This window comes from Varroa destructor, unplaced genomic scaffold (assembly GCF_002443255.2).
Source record: "Varroa destructor unplaced genomic scaffold, Vdes_3.0 BEIS01000003.1, whole genome shotgun sequence".
NCBI lineage: Eukaryota > Metazoa > Arthropoda > Arachnida > Mesostigmata > Varroidae > Varroa > Varroa destructor.
Genome location: NW_019211456.1, coordinates 13,075,931 through 13,101,945, shown reverse-complemented (window position 1 = coordinate 13,101,945; position 26,015 = coordinate 13,075,931). Strand labels below are relative to the sequence as shown.

At 44.2% G+C, this 26,015-nt stretch overlaps 1 protein-coding gene and 2 long non-coding RNA genes across 4 annotated transcripts in view; 1 reads left to right on the top strand and 2 right to left on the bottom strand.

Annotated features, from left to right (window-relative positions):
* LOC111248405 (glutamate receptor ionotropic, kainate 2-like) overlaps positions 1–26,015 on the bottom strand; it is a 315,895-nt gene that overhangs the window by 167,816 nt on the left and 122,064 nt on the right. The gene's annotated exons all lie outside the window — the stretch shown is intronic.
* On the bottom strand, positions 6,335–24,398 carry LOC147756544 (uncharacterized). The gene is made up of 3 exons (XR_015323894.1): positions 24,250–24,398; positions 23,515–23,687; positions 6,335–7,250 (listed from the first exon to the last, which is right to left on the bottom strand). It is a non-coding gene; the product is annotated as an uncharacterized LOC147756544 (long non-coding RNA).
* LOC147756543 (uncharacterized) overlaps positions 14,398–26,015 on the top strand; it is a 29,005-nt gene continuing 17,387 nt past the window's right edge. Inside the window, exon 1 of the long non-coding RNA XR_015323895.1 lies at positions 14,398–14,599. This is a non-coding gene — a long non-coding RNA (uncharacterized LOC147756543). The remainder of the gene's footprint in view (positions 14,600–26,015) is intronic.

The window sequence follows — 26,015 nt, the reverse complement described above, 5'->3', positions numbered from 1 at the left end:
ATTCAAGCAAGTTGCTTAACGTGACCACAGTTTACTGACAAATAGACAAACAGACAGACAAGTCACAGGGGCACCAACAAGGGCTGATAGATATGTCGAATGAATCCTGATAGTCTTCAAGGATTGTTAGGTAAGAACCTTGACGTAGTAGCCAGGGAAAAATGTGTTGCAATGACATTGTTGTACGCTATATCATGCCAGCTTGCCTGCTTAGTAAGGTGAAAATATTCTTAATTAAGTATCGATGATGGGTTACTCTCATTAAGAATCATCATCTTGACCAGGCTATTTTTAGTTACGCTGCTTTGGCAGGAGCTCCGTGAAAAGCTAACCCGTTGCAGAGATTTTTTACGTTTGAATGCAATGCGAAGGATACGTAACATAAGCCAATCGCGCAGTAAATTCGAACTTCAAAGTTCATCAGACACTGTTATTTCACCTAGAGTAGAAGCTTGGCAAATGGTAAAAACGGCAAGCAGCAAATTTGCTGGCAAAGATTCGAGCATGGACTTCGTTTACTTTTCGATTATCCGAAAAATTGTTCGCGTTAAACCAAAGGCGTACATGTGCACAAGCTGCGCTCTTTGAAGTAGAATTTAATTGTTTGGTTGGTTTGATGATCTAGTGGGTGTCTTTGCATCCGAGAAAGCATCAAGTTACTAACGCCATAGAGAACCTACCGTTTCGTAGGCCCTGATAACTTAATGTCATTGCTATCTCTTTGTCGTACGTTAGATTAGCGAACGAACGAGAAAATTGAGCGTGATTACACAAGACCACGGAAAAAGCATTTTGAACTAACATTTACGTATGCCTCGATGGTCGAATCGCATATATAGGGGGGATGAAACTTAAAACGAGAAATAAACCATTTAGTTGATTAGCTTGCCGCAACGATTACACCGATAGTAATAAAGACTACTTCGTCCGTGTTTGTCGAAAGGCCAAAAGCCTATGAGATATTCATAGACGCACGAATTCACTTATTACTAAGTCCGCTTCTAAGCATCATTGAGAGCGTTAATCTTAGGCTGAGCCACCTGCTGTTTGCCACTAGCCGAAAATGAACACTGCGTGCCAGACATGCATTTGTATTTGCCGCCCCATCGTTCATCGGCTGTTCTTAAAATCCATCTCCCCTCTATTAACTGCAATTAAGTTACACGATGGGGACGGAAGCATTGCTCCTGCGCTGTTTACAACGAAGAATTATTTAAGAAACACCTGCTCACCAAAGGGCAATTATGCAAGCAAGGAGCATGGTATGGTGAGCATTTTCTCCTACTGAAGTTAAAAGAAACAGGTATGTATTTAGAGAACTTTAGCGCAACGTCTAGTCCGGCTAACCACCAAGAGATAAAAGGATAAATCTGCGAAAATTCGCGCACGCACTAGATAAACAAGTTGTTATCAGAAGCGGTCCTTTAACAGCATGTTTTGTAAGAGGTTGAACGAAAGATAAAGATACGAAACATCACAGTATGATACAAAAACGTTTGTATATTGTATCGATATGAAAAACTGAAGAAACATGATTAAATCGGAACGTAAATTATTACGTATATGATAAAATAATTTTTTAAGAATGGATTCCTCTCGTTTTTACGAAAAGGCAGATATTAGATTTCAATTAATATTATATTGTATTTAAATATCTGGTAGGCTTCTCTCTGATTTAATATAATCGGTCTTAATTACGACAGTATTTAAAAAAAAAATACGTTTTTAGAACTTATTCTAGATCTGTGACGCTTACTGGAATTCTGTCGATTCATTTCAATAGGTCATCTATAGCGGCGTCTTCTCTCAACGACACGCTTACCAGGATAGATTTCTCTAGCTATGAGAATTACGCTTAGATGGGATACCCTCAATTTTTTAATATTCCGTAGCTAAAGTATATGAATTTACCAATCAGGTCGCCTGAATCGTCTATAGAAAGAACACTGGTTAACACGATGACGGCCAGTGTTACACAGACGAAAATACTTTATTAATTTCCTGTAATTGACAAAAGCCGCACCTAATAGTCGTTATATATCTCCTTTATTAGGACGATAGACATCGATGAATAAGCAGAGCTCAACAAGCAATCAACTTACCGGCAAAGTTCATTGTTTTGTTGATTTGCAACTACTTAAAATAGGTCAGAGTACTTTTAAAGCTCAGCCATCTCTGGCGGGTCTCAGACCAGCAGGAAAATCTATTCGCTTCCAAAAAGGCTTAATCGCCCTTAAAATCGCTAATGGCTTTGTAATAATACATAGATACCAGGCCCTTGATGATTAGAATCCTTTCGTGTACCGTTAGTTGTTGCATCAGCCTATCTTAAAAAACCTAGGCAACGCTCTAACCAACGATGCATTAGGGTACGAAAACACTAAGTGTACATTCAGCTTATCCCATACCGCAGCTGCCTTAAGAACGGTTTTTCGCGTATGCTATTTTGTACATTTTTTAAAAATAATCAAAACTAACTCTGACGTATGTTGATAATGCTTTTATTGCAAAAAAATGTGCGTCGTCATAAAACCCACATCTGCCGTCGATCGCAAGGTGATCAACTGATAAGATGGCAACTTCTTCTCACCGATGTAACTGTTGGCTTTATGCAGCGGTTTTTCGAAAAATTGGGTGATCCGAAAGACGAAATAGTTACGTGCGACTCTCCTGGTATTTAAAGACTCACTAGAAGGGTAATATGTCAATTCGTCCTAAGGTTCCTTAATCTTTTTACAGCTATATCGCAAAACTACAGAAGATACTGTTAGTAACCATCTATTTTGCACTTATAGAGTCAGTTATTTGAGATTCTTGAGCGTTTAGTGTCATCAAATAAAGCCATAAGGCACCATAGCTTTACGCTACCATGATCTGATAGTGGCAAATTTCAATTCTGTTGCTTTCAATTACAGCTCTTCGCTTTTTATCGCATTTAGTTCCATATCTGCCCCCTCCGTTGTCTAGATTCACCTATGTCCTCGCTGAAAAAGTAAATTAGGTTTTAGCTGATAAGAGAGCATTGGCTAATAGTAAGCTAGGGTCCGTTTTTCTTTACCGTTGTCTGCTGGCGCGGTTTGTTATTGATGTTGTTGTAGTCCGCGATTCGGGACGGCGTGACCATCTTTTTCGGGAAAGTCGAGTAAAGAGAAGCACTGCCAGAAGTAGAAGCCATCAAGAAGGCTCAGGTTCACCGGGATCTCGCAAGGCCTTGCGTAGCTGCTCTGCAGGGATAAGCTAGATCCTGACTGGCGCCGATGGAGCCATATCTCAAGCGAAGCCGTGAATGTCAGGAATCGGATAAAAGTCCAGGAAAGAGGCTAGCGATGATCCTGGAGCTTGGAGGTATGGTGGTTACTGCTGTTCTTGGAAAGCGCAATAATGGGACGCCGCATCCCAACTGAGGTGGATTTCGGTTTAAGACCTCTCGGACCAGCAAGTGTTTTGCAAAACGAGCCTCTTGTTCATTTCTATCGTTATATCACGTTCCATCCTAGGCTAGGAGTGCCATGGCTGTCGCTGCTGCAGGAGGAAGGTCTTAATGAGTGAAAAAAGGAAAGTGGACTAAGAAGAAGACAAAGCAGCAATACACGAAGATTGGTGAAATACATGCAGGCCATGAGCGACAACCCTGATTCCTACAGATGGAGACTAAACCTGAGCCGGGAGAATGGAGGGGAGATAAGTTATTTAGTTCGTGCTTAGTCTATCCTCCGGCTCATGTACGGCCGCACAGTCGCCCTTGGATAGCCGAAGTCTTCCCTTATTTTTCGAGAGTATTTTGTTCGTTCGTTTTTTGACTGTTTGTAGGCTTCTCGCATTTGTACGTGGTACGCTGTCCGTACTATTCCGGCTCGTCAAGTTTCTAATTTTGTATTCATAACGGCACACTTAAACACGGACAGTTACAGAAGCAGGGGCAGGTTGTATGGTTGACCATGGATCCAGCTTTTTTTTGGTCCTGATTATTTCCTCTTGTTACGGCTGCAGCAGCAATAGTTCAAGCGGCTACCACTAACCTTGCTGAGTCTCTCTTGGCAGCATATATGGGCTAGGGCTAAAGTACTGCTTGAGAACGTGGTGTGCAAAGCCGCCTTATCTACATCCTATGCTCAATTGTACTGTGCAACACTACCAGTGGGTCAGTCACGTGGCTCTTTGGCTAGAATCCGCCTGGGATCATCATTGAGCTTAAGATTCTGCTTCGCCGCTTATCGCCACCTCCTCGCCCCGAACCAGAGGCTAAGTCGTAAAAGCCTGCCGGGCTCATACTGAAAAAGACTTAGATATGGATGAAAGACGACCCTTAGGGGAGCTGGCTAAGGGAGTCAAACTACGTCAGCCAATGTCCACTCGGAAATTGACTGCCTCTGGATGACACGATCCTCAGAAGAGCACATATGTGAATATGTACATCTACGCACATATGCCGTACTGCCATGCCTTGGATAGTCGCCTACTGGCAAATCATCGTTTAGTCAGTCATCTCGACAACGGCGGAGGGAACCAAGCCAAACGGGCGAAGTATGCACATTTACATATGCTATTATGGGTAAGTACCTCTTCTTATGCGCGTCTATCGAGAGCGAATTGAAACTGGAAAGTCGCATAAATTGCATCTACATGTCAATATTTACACATATACCCTGGAGGTTCAATTAAACACAGCAACTGAAGAACACCGGATTAAAAATCGTAACATTGCTCAACGACTAATGATATCTTCCTTTTTTGTTTTTTAATCATAAATGTCGATAAGGTAGCGTGTCACTGCAAGAACGCTGTTCTACTAAATCAATTTGAGGAGTACAAATCCAGCTAAGCATAACGGCGCTAGAACAGAGTAAGCTGCCAGCTTAAGCTTCTAGCTTTCTTCAGCCTTCGGCTAACTGTTCATGCTAACGCTGACGTGCTTCTATGTTGCTCTTTTGTAGTTTATAGGTATTATCTAAACATATATTACAAACATGTTGCTATTATCGAGTTTAAATAATGTGTGCCAGGTGCCACGTTTGGCTAACTCTTTTTTATCATGCACAACTATTACGACCTTTTGGACATGTATGAAGGGTTTATGCATGATTGAGGATTTATGCAGAAAAGTGTTGTTTCTGTGGGTAGACACCGACGTGCAAATTGGCCAACAGATCAGCTTGTTTTATCATGTTACAAACGGGTTGGACATAACCGGATGATAACTATATTGTTAATATAATATAGGCACAATAACAGGGAACATGGAAATAGTTTACTTTTGACGCCGCAGCTCGTATCCACCTGTATACAAATAAACGCTGGCCTGAGGCGATCAACTAATAAATACGTTCAGCGTATGATTTGCTATTGGAACACCGCGAAAGCGCAACTTTTGGATCCTACCAGCGGGTAGATTCAGCGTAGCGAAATAGTGCACCTGAAGGCGGTTTCATAACGAGAACAAATGCCATTAAAACAGGATATTGGGCAGCATTCGCGTGAACAGAATAGTAATGTATTTTTCTCCTGTTTTCGCCGCTCATCGTTTTCTTCGCGGTATCAGTTTACTTTTCCTACTATACCATAACGTGCGTCTGGGCTATTCCTTTATTTTCATCCCGGTCTTTCAAGTTCGCCTTACGTTCGCACAAAGCTGTCAACGTAGCAACAATGAACAAAGATAAAATACTCACTGAAATCATTTTTTTCGTCTTAAACCTATGCCCCCCCCCCATAGCTGGTTCGTTAGATTAATGTATTTGAGACGCAGAAAGGGCCTGTTGCTGTTTTGCTAGCTACTATTAGATCCCATATTCGGGAATCGACTTCACCGGGGTAAAATGTAGTCTTCAGGTAGCTTCATGTCTTCAGCAGCTTCTGGTACGTACAACGGTGAATGTGGTGCGGCGACGAATTGGGCTTGTTTACACTTGACAAACTGCGCAAAGTACTACAATACAATGGCTTGATAAATTTATGCATCCTACAAACTTACGATTTGCCATTGCGGAATTCAGAGCGCGTCTTTACTGTTGCATCTCTTCTCTCCAACAATTGAATTTTTTTTAAATCATCGATTACTTCGGAAGTCGATCAAACGTGTGGACTTAATTTAAGACCTTCAATATTAACTTGCACTTCAACAACATACAGTATTTAGCTTTCGCTTTGTTTTCAAAAAGATGAAAATTGGTAGTATAGCTTGTCTTTCTTTATAGAGATAGATTGTGAAGCTTTACCGACAGAAAATATATATATATATATATTTAATCCATTTCAAGTATTATCATTTTTTCAATAATCTACCTTATTTTAACGATAATTACAAAAAAAAAAAACACGCGTCATTTTCGCTGTACGCCCCACATATAACTTTGCACGGTTTTTATTATATTCTTGATTTTGTGAGTTTTCGTGAATTCTATTCATGTCATCTCTAGATACACTGAGCTATCTTACGAAACAAATGTGTCATTAATCCAAGAGATTTATGCATGCTCTGTACTAACACTGACGACTCACCGTTCACATTTTTAACGTTTTCGCCCGTAACGTGACGTGACGTCCACATTTTCTAAATATATATAAGGTATTTATAGCTCAAACGCTGCGCTACTCTTTTCAACGGGATCAATTTACGGTTAACTCAAATTTCAGCTTTGAAAGCAAAACCGGGCTGGCTGCAACAAACGAATTCACTACGTCATCACCAATAAGGGGTAAACTACCAAGATCGCAACGTTTAGCAGAAGTCTGTTCGATTTATTCCGCACAATGATGATTTACGAAAAGTGGCTTATGGTCGAAAAGAATACGGTTCAAGTCCCTCGCTAACAGTTTCACATTGTTTCTACTTACGATTCCTTTTCTACCCAACTGACAGTTTTTCGGCAATTTTATGCCGACCCTTTCTCTTGTGTTACTAACTCGGTCGATACTTTTTCAGCTGACCTCCCAGTGGAACTTCAGAACCTCGTGTTTCCCACCTCGCAAACAGTCAATCATGTACATTGCGGCTTTTTATATACATGCACATGTACTGTCAATACAATGACGTTAGCACATCATTTTCGTGCAGGGAATACGCTCCTCCGTCCCTGCCCTTCGCATTTTCTATTTGTCACTATTATGTTTCTCTGTTGTGCATTCAAGTCCTCTTCTATTAGAGATCTTTTGGTCCTTAATCGACCCGTTGTCCACACAAGAGCCAGAGTAACCGGCTCTTCAAAGACGTAGACGCTAGGACAGGTAGCAACGCTGGCAGCCTAGTAAATCTGTAAAAAAATGTGAGAAGCTCTAGGTTGGAAATAAGTTTTCCTCACTTCATTTCATCCTAAAGAAACCATCCATGTATGGAAGCAACGCTTAACTAAAACGCTAACACCATATGTAAAGCTCAAAGCATTCGTTAGCAGCTCCGGCCAAATGATACCACGACATTGCCAACTCTTACTGGCTCGTCATATTTCGCCCTAGTGTCCTTTTGCTGCTAAACTAGATCGAGACAGTACAGGCCACCTGGTCTCTTTGGAGTCTAAGCCAGTCGATCAAGCAACTCGAACACGCTCAGGACATCCTTTAGGAACAGGTCATAAAGAGATGCAGTTCGAAAAGCTCACTTCGAACTCTAAGGATCGGCGAACATGTCTGAGTTTAAAATATACAGCAAGCGCATTGTTGGTAAACAGCACTCATTGGCTGTCTGCAGGGGATAGCTGTGGGCGTTAACAAAGATCATGAAGACCACCAACATTGTCACCGTGGTCGGCACCACAGCCCTTTGTAGGCACAGCTTTCGAACGCAGTTGTCAGGGAAACTTCGACGAGGATGCTCGCTCTCGATCAGGGAACTGAGACGAGGGGATAATTACCGAATGGATGGCACATCCGGTCGGATCGTTCATGGGCACCGCTTGTCGCTTGGCGTTCGGTTGATGACCTTTCGTCGGCGAAAAAAGACGTACGACAACCGAGCTCCTCGATGTCATCTGGTATCATAATAAGTCTCTACCAAGCCAGCAGGTATCTAAAGCGAGTCATCAGTGTAAGAAAAGCGAAAGGAATATGAAAGAATCTTCTGATGAAACTTTAAAGGAATTAAATATATCTCTATATTCATATAGAATAGTTCGTGGACTGACATTGGTTGTCGAATATAATCATTGTGATACTATCCCTTTAATTAAACGAGTCGTTGTATTAATGTGAGATCCTGTCTCAAATTCTCTATTTCGGCTTCGATGGAATCGAAACCCAGTTTTACTTCATCAAATTACCGCAGGCGTTTTGCTTACTTGAACGGTAATTAGTATGTGTTGTTTACAGGTTGGTACGCGTATCAAAACGCGTCTGCGAACACGCTTCCAATCAGCTTCTGTCGGCCTTGGACAGGAAACAGAAAGTGAAAGCTTACTCATTCCTAGCCATCAAACATCAGGGGTACATGACTTCCCACCTCGTGCGAGTCATTTATTAGGGTCGTCGTTATTTAGAAATAAACTGATGAAGTGACATGCAAAGTTTATTGGGCACGCATGCATTATATATTCGCCGTACAGAGCTATGAAATCCACGACGACATTTGCATTGCCGTGAATATTTACTGCTATCGGAAATATCCCCAATATGGGTATTTCTAAATAGGATTTCCTTTGCTGTTCACAGATTTACAGCCACATTACAAATAATTTATTCACGACATCGTTACGAGCGAGACATTTTGTGGAAATTAGTTAGATTGCTTAAATCTAAATTGGGGAATATGTCCTCAGTCTTAATCCGCGCGTGTTCTGCGTTCAGGGCCAGTTGCTATATGCAAAACAAAAATGAGTGGAAGCCCCAAAAATGATAGGAAATCATGCTTTCCCTAACTCGCTGTTCTGTCTGAAGATAGTGCTGCTCCGTTGAGACAAAAGCGATTCGCGATCTTTTTGTGAGTACGTTGCTCAGTCATCCTTCGATTGACGATGCGTAAGACCTGCCGTGCTCGTAGAGTCGTCCGTAGGGTTTTTCGCCAGTTATACCGCATACGCCATTCCACGTAGCGGGTGTTCGCATCTTTATTTACTCTTATGATTAGCATTATTACTTTCATGATTACTATTATTATTATTATTGTGACAGAAAAAAGCCTATAAGCCTTGTATCGTCGACTTCGTCATAGATCTTATTTCACGTTTAAATTAACATCCTCATCACGTTGCTTCGTCTTATCCTGTCGTATTTCAGCAATTTAAACATATATAGCGCGTGTTTCCCACCAATGCGTGTTTATATCTTTCTTCCTTCGACATATGCTTAGGAGCTGTAGTAATAGTATGCATGTGGGCCTATAACCGCTTTTAGCAAACAGGCCAACTAAACCCCTTGAGTCGACCGGTCCACCGCAAGCCGACAGTGTCAGTCGGGGGTGATCGCAGCGTTCGCAGAGAGAGGATGAGGGGTCAATTGAAGGCATATGGCCCGCAGGGACGGCAGCACAGATAGTGGCGGCGATAGTAAACAATCAACGGATACAAACTATCGTCCGAATGGCCCCAGGTAATTGGCGCCGGTGTCCTGTCCTCTGCGTCCGCAGCACGAATTGTTGCCACTGGCTGCCAACTCAGTCTACCTAAGCAGCGTGGAGTAGGCACCCGATACTGACAGACAGCTAAGGAGATAGATGGATCTCAGCTCTGCCTCTCGATAGAGCAGCGATACGTTGTGGCTTTTGCTGGATACGTTAAGCCCGGCTGGGTTTAGACTGGCTGGGGTTAGACTGACTGGGCTTAGACTGGCTGGGCTGTTGGACAGAATCTGGATCATTGAGAACACCGTGTGGTGTGGGTTTGGAAGAGTGCGACAGAGCAGCGGGAGAAAACTACCGAAAAATTGACCCGACGGGAAAGAGTTGGTGCATTTGTGCAAACCGTTGCCTACTTTATCGCCTACTGCACAAGGATAGCAGCATTCGTTGCGGACAGAGAAAGAGAGCAGCCAGCCGGCGTGTGTGCCGATCTAGAGCTTGTGGACATACAAACGGTTCAATGCGTGCTTTTAACGACTTCACAAGAAGGCGGAAAGTGGAGGTATTGAGTGACGATGACGGCGACAAGAAGTCCGAGGCAGGCGTCGATTAAGCGACTGATGCTAATGCGGAATCGCTGATGGAAGTGCCGTTGCTGGCGTAATGTGTGTGCCCGGACGAGAGTGACTAAGCAAAAGCAGGAAGGCGAGCAATACTCTCACTTGAATTCACTGTGCCGTCTGTACTGCAGCATCCCAGCAGCAGGAGCTCGATAACGGCGGCGGCGGCGGCGGCGGTGGCTTGACCACTTCTTTACGCTGTCTGAGCGAAAAGCATCTAAACAAACCCTTTCTGTGCTTTTCCTGATAGATTCTGGCTAGCAATGGTGGCAAAAAACGGCAGATCAAGCTAAAGCTCACAAAGATTTCCATCACATGCATCGCAAGCTTATTTAGATGTTTGCAAAACATACAGGAAAGCACGGCCCAGGCCGCCTTCATATTACATGTCGAAGTGGTAAAACGTCATCGTAGAGTACGTGATAGCATACGGGTAAAGGCAAAAAGCAATGTCATCGTACTTCCACAGGATCAGACGAAGGAGGCAAGCCTGCTTTGCCCAATCCAACGGCTTAGGCCGTCGAGGATAAGTAAAGTAAAACAGACCTCCCTACGGAACGCATCGTGACATGTTCTGCTTGTCGACATCTTTTTCAGGATGCTGGAACTGCACCAGGGTAAGATAAAGAATCGAAGCACTCCGAAAATGCCATGGGACCAGCACCTACTCCGCTTACAATTCTTACAAAGCGCATAGAGATGACGCTAGGAAGCAAGGAACGAGTGGAGAGGTGAGCCAAGATGCTACACGACTTTGGAACTATCGTCGTAGTTTGGAGAGGGGAATTACGTCGGCATATGAGAGCTAGCCAGCTAAACTACAAAGCCTATGTATAGAAAGAAAAAGCCGACGATAAAATGACCTGAATAGCGCTCAATAGGCGGATGTCTGAAAACACTAAGGTGAACTGACGCGACGTAACGGATGCAGATGCTTCCTATAACGAGGAGTGTTCACACATACCTATCTTGCTAACTGAAAGCGCTAGTTTTGAAAAGAACAGTTCTTCAAAATAAACGTTCATTATATGGGGCTGGCGGCTTGCCAGACCAAATCAGATCCTATGTTACGTTCCAGCAACGTTTTCTTCTCTTGCTGATAATAAATGACCGGCCACCTGAAACCGTAACTTTTTGCCACCTTGATCACCTGCATAGCCAGCCTCTCTTCGCATTGGCTATCGCTCCACGAGGGTCTTAGACAAGAACCTCACCAGAAATGGTGAGTTACACTTTTCGCTTGCGTACGCAGATTACGTTAAGTTTCAATGGCCGCCGCAATTAATCGGTGTGCTCGAAAGTGCATAATGATAGGGTCTCTTTTCAGCCGTCTTTTGCTTCCGCCATACACTAATCATTCATTGTATTTCTGTGTCTGGTTGTGTATGAGCTTGTCGTGCAGCCTTGTTTGAACATTGCCATGTCGAGTTGCTGGTGTACCTACATCGACAACTGTGTCTTTTGAGGTATCTTCACCCAATAGTTTGTGCTATCACAACGCTTTTTTCTCTTACTCTTCTACTTTACTACGATGTCCTCCTTTCTATTGGCCTTCCCTCACACCCCCTTGTGTTGCCCCTTTTCCCGACACGTATCCTAATAGCTTAGTCAGCAGCATCAATGGCGGCAGCGTGTAGTGCTTTCGCGGGGTGATTGAAGATAGATCAGAGCAATCGTGTGTCCGAAGCCGGCCAGTTTACTCCTGTTCTGATGGGGACGCACATTCGGGTTTTGGCTCGAGCTGACTGAGATGAGAGGCAGAAGTTGCCCAGGCTGACGCTCTTGCTGAAGAGTGCTATCCGACTACTCAGCTAATTTTGTCGTTTCTGTTGTACTTTGTTCTTCTCTAGCCGGCAGCCACTTCCTGTGCTTGCCGAGGCAGTTCGCAGTCCGCTGCCGCAGTCGACAGTAGGTACTTAAAGTCCTCGTTGGTTCTTAGATATTAGCAAGTCGTCGTAAGTGGTTCAGTGAAAGCTAATAATAGAGAGAAGATGCTAAAGAAAACGTGACAAAGTGTCAAAAAAACAATGATACCAGCCCAGCATGGCTTGAGACGTAAATCAATCCGTGACCACAGTAGAAACAGCGACAGCTATGGAAGCGCAGCGACGAAAGCTATCTCGGGGAATCTTTGCCGCGCGCTCTCTTTGTTGCTTATACGGGTGCCGTTATTGCCGCGCCTATCGACGTTCCTAATTTTGCCTGCACTATTCCAGCCCTTACTGTCACCACCATGTTAAATCGTTCGTGGCTCTTATTTTCATTGGCAGCGTGGGTCGTTGTCGTAGAAGTAGTCATCGTACCAGTCGAAATCAACATCACACTCACATCGCATATTTTGCGTACATTGAATACGAATGAGCATGACTTCACGCACGGCATCCCTTGTATGTACTGCATGGTCAGGCAGTAGCAATAGATCTAGTTGCTACATTGTTTGCAAAAACAGGGAGCAATGACTGTAGGTGTCCGCCTGTTGTGGTCGTGTTAGGCAGTCTTAGATTGACGCATAGTTGGTGCGATTCAGCGACGATGCTTCCGGGAGACGAACACGATGATGAAGTCAGGATGGCAAGCAGCATCATCAGGACTGGGTAACAAGCGTAATTAGAACAAGCTTTCGAACTTCTCTTGATTACCTACGCGATCTGATTCCCATCGGATGAAAAGGCTTTAACCATCAGGGATCCCTTTTGACGGCCTGTCGTCCTCACCATCGGCATACAGCCTTATCGAGGCAGGCTGCGGGTGAAGATGCAATGGGATACGCCACACGATGCATGTAATACTGCTTGGTTCTTTTTGCTGACGACAGACAGATCTGGGCAGGTAACTAAGCTCAGTGGCTTTGTGGATATACGCAGCTATAGAACCTAGTCTTTTCTGATCACTTGTTCGTTCCGTCAGTAAGTCAGGCGTTAGCATTGATCCTCTACTTCTTTTCTGCCCTGAAATTCACGTTTTCCCGGTCAGCTCCTCCTGCAATTTCTCTTTTACCGTACAGTGCATACATGAAACCCTTTCTACTCTAACTATGTGTCTTCACAGATAAATCCAGAAATTGATCCAAACTTATGGTCTTCGCATCCGCCTTTCAAAAGTGGATATTGTTCTGTGCATGATAGTCACAAACAAGCTTCAAGTAAATTTCCACACAATTGCTTTTTTTCCAGCTGCACGATGTGATATCTATCATGTCCTGTACAGTCGTGCAGCACGAAAATGGCAGAGCAACAAATGACCCAGGCCGTCTGATTGACTAACGACGCAGATTAGCATTGAGACAAAGAAACAACGAACAACCGATGCACGCGACTAGGCACGAACCTTTCTTTTTTAGCTTTCTCGTTTTTTCTGATCAGCTGTGAATACGCGCATCTTACGCAATATTTTCCTTTTTCCATGCAACCTTATTTATTCTATGCATTTAGCTTCTTTATCAAACCCGATGGGCTGAGATGTGCTGGTCGTAGAGTTTTCTATTTACAGTGCATAGTCAAAAGGAGGCTAGGGAGGAAAGGGGGTCTCGACTACTGGTAATCACAGACTGAAGTAGCGGCACTGGTCAAATGTAGTAGACGATAGAGCAGACCTTAAGGTATCGTCAAAAATAAGGATTGCTGCGGATGTTACTAGACGTGTGCCTAGGGTGTGATGACTGTGGGGTTCATGAGAGCTACTTCTGGCTGATTACGATGGAGGCAAATATCATCGGTGTATAACTCAATAGCTTTCGGGCTATCGGTGACTTCACAGATATTCACTGATCTTTCTTTATCTATATCGCGGTCCGTTGAAGCTGACCGTCAGTCGAGTTGGATGATATAAAGACCGGTGGTACTAACTCGCTGCTGCTAGAAGCAGAGTATATGACCCTGCAAGCAATGAGGCGTAAGCTTGTCGTGGGTATAAGGACAACGGTACGGGAAAAGGGGGAGGGGGGGAGGTAGAAAATTACTGTCGCTTGCGTACCAGACAAAGGTGTGGAGGCCAGAAGCGGGTAGACAAGCTAACGACAAGCTGCAGCAGCAGGTGCGAGATTGTTTTTACAAGCGACGAGAGCTACAGCTGGCGTCGCCGCCGCCGCTCCGCAAGCGAGCGATGGTGTGTCAGTTATAGGCATAGCGGCAGCTATTTCACGGTGAGCTACTGATTCGAAGAAAGGGCTAAGTCGCTCGCGTATGCTACGCTATGAGACATTGTTGCAGTTGGAAAGGCTGATTCGAGTCGGATGTAAAATCAGTAAATGAAATAACACGGCCAAAATGGAGGTGAGAATTAGATGGTGGAAAAGTAATGATATGAAAAGGTAGTAGTAATAGGTAGTGCACGCAGAAATGACACACACAAGGAAGAAGGTTTCGTCGAGTAAAACGAAGGCCAGAGTCCGCTCGTGTATACTGCCTACCGGTAGCAGCTAAAGCAGACAACCCTTTGACCGCTTTACTCCAGAGTATGCCAGTCAGGAATAGTAAGGCAATAGTAACGATAGAAGGTTAGTTCAATTGTCGAGTGATAAACGTTAAGCATGTTTTTTTGCTCGCTCGCCTTTTTGCTTTGCTGTTATGCTAGACTGTCCCGTCAATCGAATTAGAGCAGCAATGACCGGCCAAATGTAAGTAGCGATTGAAGGCAACAAACTAGAAGAGAAAAAAGAAGGTTGCAGTTGGTAAAAGCTTCGACAAGTCGACTGCTGTTCATTGAAGATCGTCAAAAGTCGAAACGGATAATGAAATAGGCATAGTGGTGTTGGTGGTAAAAAGAGTAAAAGTACGCCAGTAGTAGCAAAAATGATCACGCCGTTTGCGACTGCTGGCTCTAATCGTTCGTACTTCCTATCTTCCTCTATCGCTTCCATCTTACTTTCGCCACCTCTCATTAGCTAAGCAAATCGAATGGTACCTGGCGTTGTCAAGTGTCAGGGGCAGGCAGCCTGACCATTAGGCCGTTGGTAACTAACTAACTAACTGACACAGGTTCGTGTGAGACAGTATCGCTATGAGCATGGTCACCTTGCCACTGTTTAGTGCGAGCGTCCTGAGAGCGTGGATGGAGCTCAGTGTATCGTCGTGCCGGCGAGACAAACACCTATTTACAGTGCAACTGTGCCATGGTAGCGTGGCTTTGTGTTGGCTGTGTGTTTCAAGGTATAGGCGCCGTTATCCTGCTAATTAAATTCTTTAGCATCCATTATTGACTGATTTATTGAGGAAGTTTACCCACAGACAAGTAGCATGGCAGCATTCGTGAAACGATGTGAATCTCTTCATCAACGATGCTATTGCCTCCGTTGTCGCTCGATCGCGATGGTTTGCCCGCACGGTTCACATTTACTATCATCATATGAGCTGTCGTCCTGTTGACGCGGCAGATTCTTTTTTGCAGCACTTATAATGATGGATGAGTTTTTGCGCCAAACGGAAATCGGGAACGCTGGGCCCCACTTGTGAATGAAGTGGTTAAAATAAGAAGAAATGTCGTTACGATGATAACGATTAAAATGATTGGAAAAGGACGAAGGGACGAGACTACAAAACGTTGTCACTATAGATATGCTATTCAACCATGACCACTTAGCTACTACAAAGTTCTGCGCAACGCATGGTGCGTTCTCTAAGAACTGTAGACCGTACAGGCAGTTAGTTATGTTGAAAGCAGAGAGCTAATAGACAATGCACGAGTGCATTTAGTATTATATGTGTCCATAAGGAGCGGAAAGTGTGACCGGCGGGATTGCCTAAAGAAGAGAATGTTACGTCCGAATACAGGTGCGCTAATTCAACCTTATCAATGCCGGCCATCACCATCTATCAAAGCTGACCACCAAGCTATATAGTGACGTATAGCAGCACTAGTAGTCTAATGTAGTATAATGGCGGCCGCTAACCTCTAGCCGATACGGGGTAGCAGCAGAAACCGTTCGGCGCAAAGAAGCAAGCCGTACATTACGACACCACTATCACCACCAGTACCTCACTTACCATTGAAGCTGTTCCAGCAATGACTGTGGATAGCCAGCTACCTAAGCAGCCGCCCAACCTGATGGATAAGCGGGCCGGCGCACCTCACACACACACACGGGAGAATGGAAGATAAAGAATGTAACAGCATCACCTTATGACGGCGGCGACGACAGTGGCAGGCCAGGCACATACGACGTAAAAGGAAGCAAGATGGAAAAGGGAATGCTCAGTCATAGCAGTCACCGCGTCATCATATCAGCAACAGGACCAACATGGTCTAGCAACACAGTATAGAGTACACGAGTCCTATCCAAAGTATCGATGGCAGCGCCAGCAACAGCCGAGAGCCAGGACGGCTTACGTCCTCTACTTGCTACTGATAGCTGCGCTCTTGACGCCGCTCATGGTCACTGTTCCTCGCATGGCCGGCCCAAAATCCAGGACACCAGATCACTGTTACTCGCTGAACATGAAGGCACGATCCCTCTAGCCCTACTTTTCGACAGGTAACTAAGATCGATATGCCCCTTTGCAATGCTAAAAATGTCGGTGAGGGCCAAAAAACTAGCAGCAGCCTTGGCAGCTTGACTGTGAGATCTGGCCTGGCCCGGTAAATTTACACAAGAACCAGTTGCTGCGAAAGGCTGTGCAATAGATAACCTAGCTGGCGCATAAAAGAAGGATGCAGCCATGACAAAAACGATGTGGTGTTATATTGACTGAGGCAAATTGTCAGCAAAAAAAGAAAAGAAGAATGAACGACAGCCGCCACTGAACAATTTTTATTCTTAATTAACGTCATCCGTGGCTGAACGATATTTTGTACGGTCTCAGCACTATAAAAAGGATGCAGGTGGTTTGGGATATACCGATACTATTTTACTCCCTTGATATCATGAGATAATGATAATTTCATTATATTTGCAGTTCGGTTTCAGATGATTATTAACCACACACGGTTCAACGTTTTCTCTCTTGGAATTCTATGTTTTTCCACTTAATGCCAGTGTCAGTATTGTCATATAGATCGTCATGCATTATCATAACAGGGTTATATTATTACGTACTAACAAGCTCCAATTGCGCACAGAAAGGAAACAGTGAATTTTTATTGGGGAACCTAATCCGCGGCTACGGTTACGTTTTCAGATCTAGTCCATACTGCACTGTCCATATCATGATAGTCGTCACACAGGGGCTCTAGAGGGTATCATTGATTTGTCTAAGCTTATAGAAGTGACACGCTTGGCTGGCTGGCCTGCTTACATTCTTCCTTATACTTTTGCTAATGGCTGGGGTTACACTCAGCTGGTGGTATTGATAGACCTACGTTACACCCTGTTCTAGGACTCCAAGCCCTTATAAGAGTATCGTTCGCAGTATCGTTGCCATCATTCAGACGCCGCAGGCGTCAAGGAAAGGCTCTCTCCATAGACAGCGCCTATGGGCGACGACAGCAGGCCTAAGGGCCCGAGAGAAATAGATGTTGACGATGAACGATGCATCTGGTGGAAAACCTTGATGGCAGAGCCAAACGGAGTACCCGACCGACAGAGTGAGTGGATAGCCGGGTCGGGCTAGCGACGGCGAATAGGACTATCAAGAAAAGAAAAAGATTACGGAACTGCGGTAACGAACATTCAATGATGAGATTGCTCCTACGATGCTGGTGTTGGTGATGGTGATGCAGCTTACCTCTACCCGCCGGATCCTGGCTTAGACGCTGCAACCAATTTCGTCTAGCAGCGCCGTCACATCGCTAACAGGCTGTGCCCCTACTCCCTGTCTGGCTAGGAGGCTGTCGGAGTGTACCGAATTGGAGGTTCTCGTCCAGCAAAGCGCAAACCTCATATCGCCCGGCAGCGGCATAGTTTATCCACCATCATCTCCAACTTTCCCGTTCTTCGGTGGCCGACGGCACTTCGATGCTCTGATAGCCACAAAAAGCGAGAATAACATCGCCCTTCTATGGTGGTTGGGGTAATAGAGAGTGATTTACTTGCGTTTCCTGTCAAGGGACATAGCGTCGTCGTCGTCGTCGTTGTAAGGCTAGCGGACGTCCGGACGATCGCGGCATTGGTGGTGGTAGGGAAATGATCGTACGACAAAGTGACAGTTGTAGCAGTAGCTGCCAGGACTACATATCCACCTAGCTGAATTGCCAGCCGTCTCTTCAGGACACCGACCCCGACATTCGCGTCTTCTTCCATTCTTCAACTGGCCGCTTTGGTCGCTTCCACTTACATAAGCAAGACCCTTTTCCTTACCTGGTGATTGTCGCTCTAAATTAAGCCGTTCGTAGAAAATCGTATCGTTGCTGCGTTCTTCCATCAACGTCGGGAGTACGACCGATCAACCATAGTGCCACAGTAGTTCGATAAAGGGAGGATGTTTGCCAATCCTACCCTGATTTTAGCCCACATTAGATACTACGAAATGCATTGCCCTGTTACACCACAACCGACGAATCGTCTAGCCAGGCACCTGCGTAGTGTGTAGTAGGCTTGAGCCGGCACATGGGCTATGGCATCGGAGTATTCTTGTCGAGTGCTCCGCTGCTTGCCATTGAGGAGTTGTCTTTTCCTCGAATCGTCACAAAAGACATGGAGGCAACTTGGCGCCACTGCTTCGGCATTGATCTATTTCTCCAATACCATGACGTTATGCAGTGACATCCTCATAACATATATATTATACAATTACGTACGCTACAATTACTGTTTCTGTGGAAACCTCTGAGGAAAAAAATGTTTGATTATGGGGCTAATATGGCTCCAGACGAAACATTTACTGGATCGTTGACAGATGACCACCTAGCTATGTTAAAATAATTAGAACTTTTTAGCCTGGTTAATATTTATCTATGCATATGAAATAGTCAATTGTGATTATTGCCGACCGCTAGTTTAGCGAAACGATGTGTTGATGCTCATAGAGTCCAGTGTAACGCGCACTTCGTCTATGCCCTTCTAATCAAATCTGTGACAGGTTATGCATTATAGGATTGTTGATCACTTCTATGGTAACAAAATTCATTGAACTTAGCAGACTTCTTCCGACGACACCATAGTATCTAGATGATATGCAGAAAACGGTCAAATCGTCGAAATTTCTATATAGATATCGTTGTAAACATAAAGTACAACTGATCACTTATAGCGGGCAGTAAGGAAGACCTGTTCTCATTCACCATGCCAGCAAATTCGATGTTAAACTTTAAAGAAAACTACTTTTAATTCGACTTGCTGCCGCTTTTAAGAAAGTATTTGTATCCTATGTGCCCAATTTCCCTTTTTCACTATGTGAGCAGCGAGTAGATGAAGAGACCTTGATCATGACCATCTGTCAGCCTATAAAGAATAAAAGCGTTGTGGACGCGTTCCTTCCGATTTCCTTTACTATAAGGGCTACTGTGGGATAACAAGAGCGACCATCGTTGTACCCCATGGGCACCCATGGGGTAAGTCTTTTATTCTTACGCCAAACTCTATTTTTGCCTTCTTCATTACTGGGCTTAGCATTAAAAAGAAATGCCAACGACTATAAAATAGTAGCTCAAAGCATGACATTTTGGAGTCATTTGCCTCCGCCGCAATGCAGTCGCTGGCACGGCGTACGATTGCACTGACGTGAAGACACATGGCTCACTTCCGATGACCTGAATCCCAATGGGGTCGATAATTGACCCAGGTACGCATATATGAGATAGATTTTATGCAGACACAGATATGCGCAGACTAGAGAAAAATAACATCACTGCTTTAACTGAATAGAAATTAGGTATGGCGGAGTATGTTGCTGGATGTTTTGTTGATTTATTAATTATTGACAATAATTAGGATGTCCATTCCGTTGAGTGCGTAGATAATTTCCATTCGCTCGGCAACTGCCGTATTTTTTTCCATAGTTGGCAACTGCTTTCTTTAAGCAAATTCTCTATTTGCATTGTGCAGTAAAACAAGCTGCATTACATACACTGTTACGACGACTTCATACTTACTTTTACAGCCAAAAGCCCAATAACAAACCTCCCTTGTTTAAATTTCTTAATTATCACCTTTCAACCAATATTTTGACATGTTTCCCATAACCGTAGCACGAAATTCACCCCTACACTATACTATTACATCAGAACCTATGCAAACAAAACAATTCACAGCTTTACAACGTTTTTTCGTATTATAAACAAAGTTGAGCTGTTCGACAAACGTTAGGTCCAAGTCCTGCGGACAGGAAATATCACTGCTTCGGGAATGTAGAGAGTAGCAGGAGAAAGGGCGCAATGCCCAGGAACTTGCTACCGCCTCGGCATCAACAACTGTCCTTAGAAGAGGCACGATCTTGCCGGCTATATGATAGCGTGCCGTCATAATGAAAGCGCCGATTAGACTGCTCCTTCAGGGAAAGAGCGCGAAAGGCCTGCTATTGGGATGTGTTTGACACCTGTAGAACTCACACAAGCACAGACAAGTGCTGCAGGTGTGACGAACGCTGACAGTGCGTATTGTCACGCAACGAATATAGCGGGTTCTAGTGCTCTTAACTTTGGAGATGGGTAGCGAAATGTGGACATGCCAGTAGAAGACTGGGCATAGCTACGGAACGAATTTATCGAATCAAGTTCCTGTCCATATTCGCATAAACATCCGCTGATCCGCTTCCCACCCTTACAAGGTACCGCACGTGTTGAAAAGGTAGGGGAAAGAAAAGAATGTAAAGTTCGTTCGACTTCAAACTACAAAAGGAGTTGGAACGTGGGAACTAAATTTTGAAGCAATAAGCCTTGCAGAAGGCACGAATTGGTAAAAGGTTTAGGGTTCTGACCAAAAGAGAGAGGGCGTCACCGGCAATACAGAAGAAAGAAAATAACTTACTACATTTTCGTTGATCACATTGTTCACTTTGTAGCTTGTCGCCCTCTGTTGCACTCGAGATCGATCCGGTCCGATATGCCGTTGAACGGTACCAACTAATATTAGAGAAAAGACTGGCCATAAGTGGGAACAAAGTCGTGTGGCGCATAGTGTGCTTACATTTGTGGTTGAAATGTCGGAATCGAGTTACATTAGTAACTTCGTGCTCCGTAGGCAAAAAGGCATATGGCAGCAAAATCGCACGAAGCCGAGGTTCTATTCGCGCACGTCCATATCGACGTTCTTTTTCGCGCCTGTCGACTTACTAAGTTTATCGGCTTTCACTCGGTCATTGTCGAGTCGATAAAGGAGCGTATATTGATGTTGAACGGCTTCCGTACCCCAACCCGCTTCGTCCCCCTATTCATTTTTCTCATCGCTAGACGAACCTCATTCATATATAGTTGGTGAGCTTGCCCTATGTACGTACGTGTAACGTAAAGCAATTGCAGGACATTGCAGCAAGCCCCACTCCAACTAGCCGGCATCGCTCAGCATTGCGACAGATTGTCTACATCGAACGTTCCCATTATACACATTTGTTAAAAGGATACTCAGGCATTGCATTAACCAGCAAGTGCTGATGCTTAAGTGGAGTACAAGCGCCTGATGCCGGTCCCTACTATACTGCTACTATGAGAGCTCCAACGGTTCGGTGTACGGGTCATTAGACCCATGTAGGTTATGTAGCAGGTATGCTAGCCTGATTTTAGCAATGGAGACAATAGCGCGGATACAACACAAGAGATAATAAAGTAAAAATAAATGCGTAATAAAATATTTTACACAAACATATATTTAATAACGCGCTCACGCGGACGTGAAACCCTAATTTGGCACACATGGCGTAGGCATTGTGAACACACATACATTCATCATTTAATACGGCCCTGCGCACGAGCAATTTCGCCAGTAGTACAATTGTATGTAGCCTATACCTACACGAAATCGATTTATTGAGGCAATACAATACAAAGTACTTTTCCGAGCTCCGGTACCAAATCCAACTTTGCTACGCGTTCATACAAATCAGAATTAGCCATAGCGGGAGATAGAAAAGGATAACTGAATGAGTGAAAATGAGTGGTTGTAAGAGGCAGCACTAACGCTTAGAGTTAGTAGTAGCGAATACAACCCTTGTCGACGTTTTAAAAAGGTCAGGGGCTCTCAGAGAAGTAGCACATATAGTGATTGTGGAATAATCTCATAGACTTAACGACTTGAGAAGTGGACCTATTTTGAATTGTTTTCGACGATGGTTTATGGCCATCCATGTTTGTTTTAATAAGGCCTACACAATCAAAGCCACCTTCTGATGCCCACATACCCATTCCCTAAAAGTTCAGCAAGTGGGGGGTAAGAACCTGAAAACACCGAAGCGAAACAATTTGTAAGCATTACGGAAAAGAAAGAAAACTGTCTGTCGAGCGTGACTGGGCAAACATGTATGTGTATCCGTAAGTGAGTCAACTAAAAACAGAGTGACAAAGAACGCAAGGCTACGCAAAAAGGCGGTAATATAAATTTTAATTAGTGATGGCAAATGTTATGGCGAAAATTGTGGAAATCAACAGTACCGGTGAAGGGCGTGACAAACTTTAATGGATCAGGTAAGTGTCGTAAGGGCCTGCTCAATTAGGATATAGAGCTGCAGGCAAAGAATAGAGATAGCGCCGTACGCTACTATGAAGGAATCGTGACTGTGGTGTGAATATGTGTTGGTAATAAATTTCGAAAAGTAGCAACTACAACTGGTCTACAGCATAAGGTAGGCGCCCAGCGCACCGATTGAAGTCACTTTGTTGAAAAATATAATTATGCTGGACCAAGCTGCAGCTACAGGAAAATAACGTGAGGCCAAGGCAAAGTAGTTCAGAGGGAAGTGCAAAAAGACCACGTTGAAACTAATAGTTGCGAGAACGCAGTATAAGGCTAAGATTAATGAAGCGGCGAAGGCCTCAATGTACAAGAGGAGTACGGTCCAACGGGTAGGCCTGCAGTCAACGTTAGCTGCCGTGGAATGAATACAAGTGCTGGCGGAAGGAACGTATTAGCACGGCAATGCGCTGTATAGATTAATGTGTATGGTCTGCCGTGCCAACAGGTTTTGCTGACCGTTTTATCAGACAAGACATGAAGCGATTCTACTTGGAAAAGACGCCTTAGACACGGATAAGATATTGTCACTTTCCACAGTTGGCATATATTACCGTAGTACCAAGCGAGCACGATATTCTTAAATTACCTAACTTTTTTGACTATTTTCGAAAAATGCTAGTAGTCGAGCAAGGGGAGATTACCATGGCACCCTCACACGCAGCGATACGCTCAAATCAACTGAAGTTCCAGTGTCAGACACTGTATCAGTTGCCGTTATCAGAAAGGCATGCTACGTTAGCTATAGTATAGATGATCACAAGTTTCTAACAAGGAAGCATTTTGAGAAGGCGCGCGATAGAGCCAGCAGAGAGTGGTTAGCAATGGGGAACGTCGACAAATCTGCCAGCAGTTTGTTTCTATGAAGCAACCCTTACCTGTGAAAAAGTAATTGCACGTCAGTCGATCAACGTGGAAGGGTAGCTGGTCTTAGTCACGCAAACACAGACACACACATAGCTATAGCGAGAGCTAAGCTGAGGTGACTGGATGGATGGCAAGTGCCACGTGGTGATGACACCGTTCCTTGATGTTTTCAGAGTGTGCGAGGCTGTCGAAAGACAAAACGATTGATTGTAAGAATATCTTAAAAAGAATACAACTTATGAGGTAAACCTTTTCCTTTAACGGCACTTCGTTGTTGGCCACGTTGTAGTAGTTTCATCTTCTGACAGATAATGAGATAAATGGTGGCTTGGGCAGTTAAACCTATGGCCGAAAAGAGCCAGGTCGCTGGTTCAAACCCCGTCAACAACTTATACTCTGTAACCAATCTGACTAAATAAAGAAACTGTAGTATATATATATATATATATATATATATATATATGTATATCTATATATAGTGTGCGCACATAGTATGACTGTCGTATCGAACGGGCAAACCTGCACATATTTAGCTTTTGTGCACTAATAATATCACGAATTCGCATTAGACAGCGGAACGTATCGATACTGTATATAGTAGTTCATATTTACGTACGCATATTCTTGAACCCTTTTTGCATTGTGCCTGCTTTAAAAAGACGTATCATGATATCACATAGATATTCTATATTACCCCCCCCCCCCCCCGTGGGGTGCGGGCATCTGCCATTAATTAGTAAACTCACTTTGTTTCACGATACAAATCTCTACCTAGCGCTGTATCAGTTGTCTCCTTTTGATGCCCTCCTGCCTTTATCGATTAGATGACTTTTGTCTTTCGTGTCTTGCACTTCAGACCTGGAAGATAGAAATAGCTGTCAAGCAAGTATTCGTTGCCGGCCGTGCTCGCCCGCCCAACAGACAAATACTCTACGTTTCTTTCTAAATAGCGATATAGTTTCAGGCGGGCAAAGGAAACGCTGCTGCTCCCGCCTCTCGAGCTGCCGCTGTTCCATAGAGCTATTATCGTACCCGTTATGCTATTACTATCTCCCGCCAAAGCTGAATCTGCCACGCTGCAGCTGCCTTTGCTAAACGTAATCGCGCATAGAGGTATGGCGAGCAAAGGGAAAAGTTAGCGCAAGGAAGCAGCAAATAGAACCATGCTGGTAAGGTTTTTATATAGGGCTTAGGCAAAATGGCTCTGGATTCGGTGGCCGCTACGGCGTACCCATAAGATTACCCATGAGATAACGGTGCTAGGGGTGGCGATAATACCTGCGCACCTTTTCCGCATATCCAACTAACGGCTCGCGTCGCTACAGACACATCTTCATATTCACGCACACAAACATAGATCACAGTGACGACGATGCGGAGTACGATAGAAGGCTGAAGGGAACGGATGTAGAGAAAGCTCTTTGCTTTGGCCGCGATGATCGTTGGCAGAATTGCCGCGATCGGCAAGCGCTGTTAAATGTTAATCAGAAATTCCAACAATCTGTAGTCACCACAACTATACACACGGGATGCATGGCCAGAGAGATAGGAGGCCAGTTCCATGGTCAAGCAGCTAACGATTAAGCGTGTGCGCAGGCTCGTTTCTATGCTGTTAAGGCAAGCTCTTAAGGGGGTTCTTAGATTAGGACCATTCCACGAGGGTTTAGTTGGTGACGGTGCATTAATAGCAAGGCATCAGGAGGCGACAGCAGTTGTTCACGCAGTCTTCTAGCTAGCTAGCCAGCCATCCAAATAGTTTCATGAAGAGCAATAGTATTAAACGGGAAGTTGGAGCCCAAGGCAGAAAGATAGACACCTTAAATTCGCCAGAAAAAGTTTGGGGTGGAATGAAACGGAGGAAAAGCGGGCATCGATTAGCACCAGGCCAAGTATCTTAAGCTTGATGACGTTTTTAGGACAAAGTTCCCGCGATGTTTGATGATGGCATTGAAAGATATCGTGTGACTGGACGCTGGGTAGCGCCGAGGTGGAGGGAAATAGTCGCTGTTAACGCAAGCATGTTGAGATTGATTGAGGCTTTCGTATTGTTCATAGGTTATTCAACTTATAGAGGCAAGATAGTTACACTGTGTCTACGCGGACGGTATGCCCGAGTCGCTGTGCTTGAGCATGAACACCTTCGTGCATTCAAGAACGGGGGCAACGAACTGAACGAAACAAAGAGAGCTATTTTAAGCACACATTGTTCTAACAATCATTTTGTTCAGCTGATGAAAAGTGATAGCAAAATCGTGCATTTAGGAAACAAACATTTTCTGGCAGCGTTATTAACTGTAGACTAGCCGTAGGTATAAAGTTGTCTATAGACGGAACATAGAATTATAACTGTTCAACAATATACCGCACTTTCAAGGGCCCGCACAGCCTAGATAGGCTTCAGTTTTAGATTAAGGGCTGGCAACACATTAGAGGTATCTGTCATTTACACAGCCCCAGAGATTCATGCCTCTGCATTACATTACATGTAGTAAGCCTATAGTAAGCAATGGTT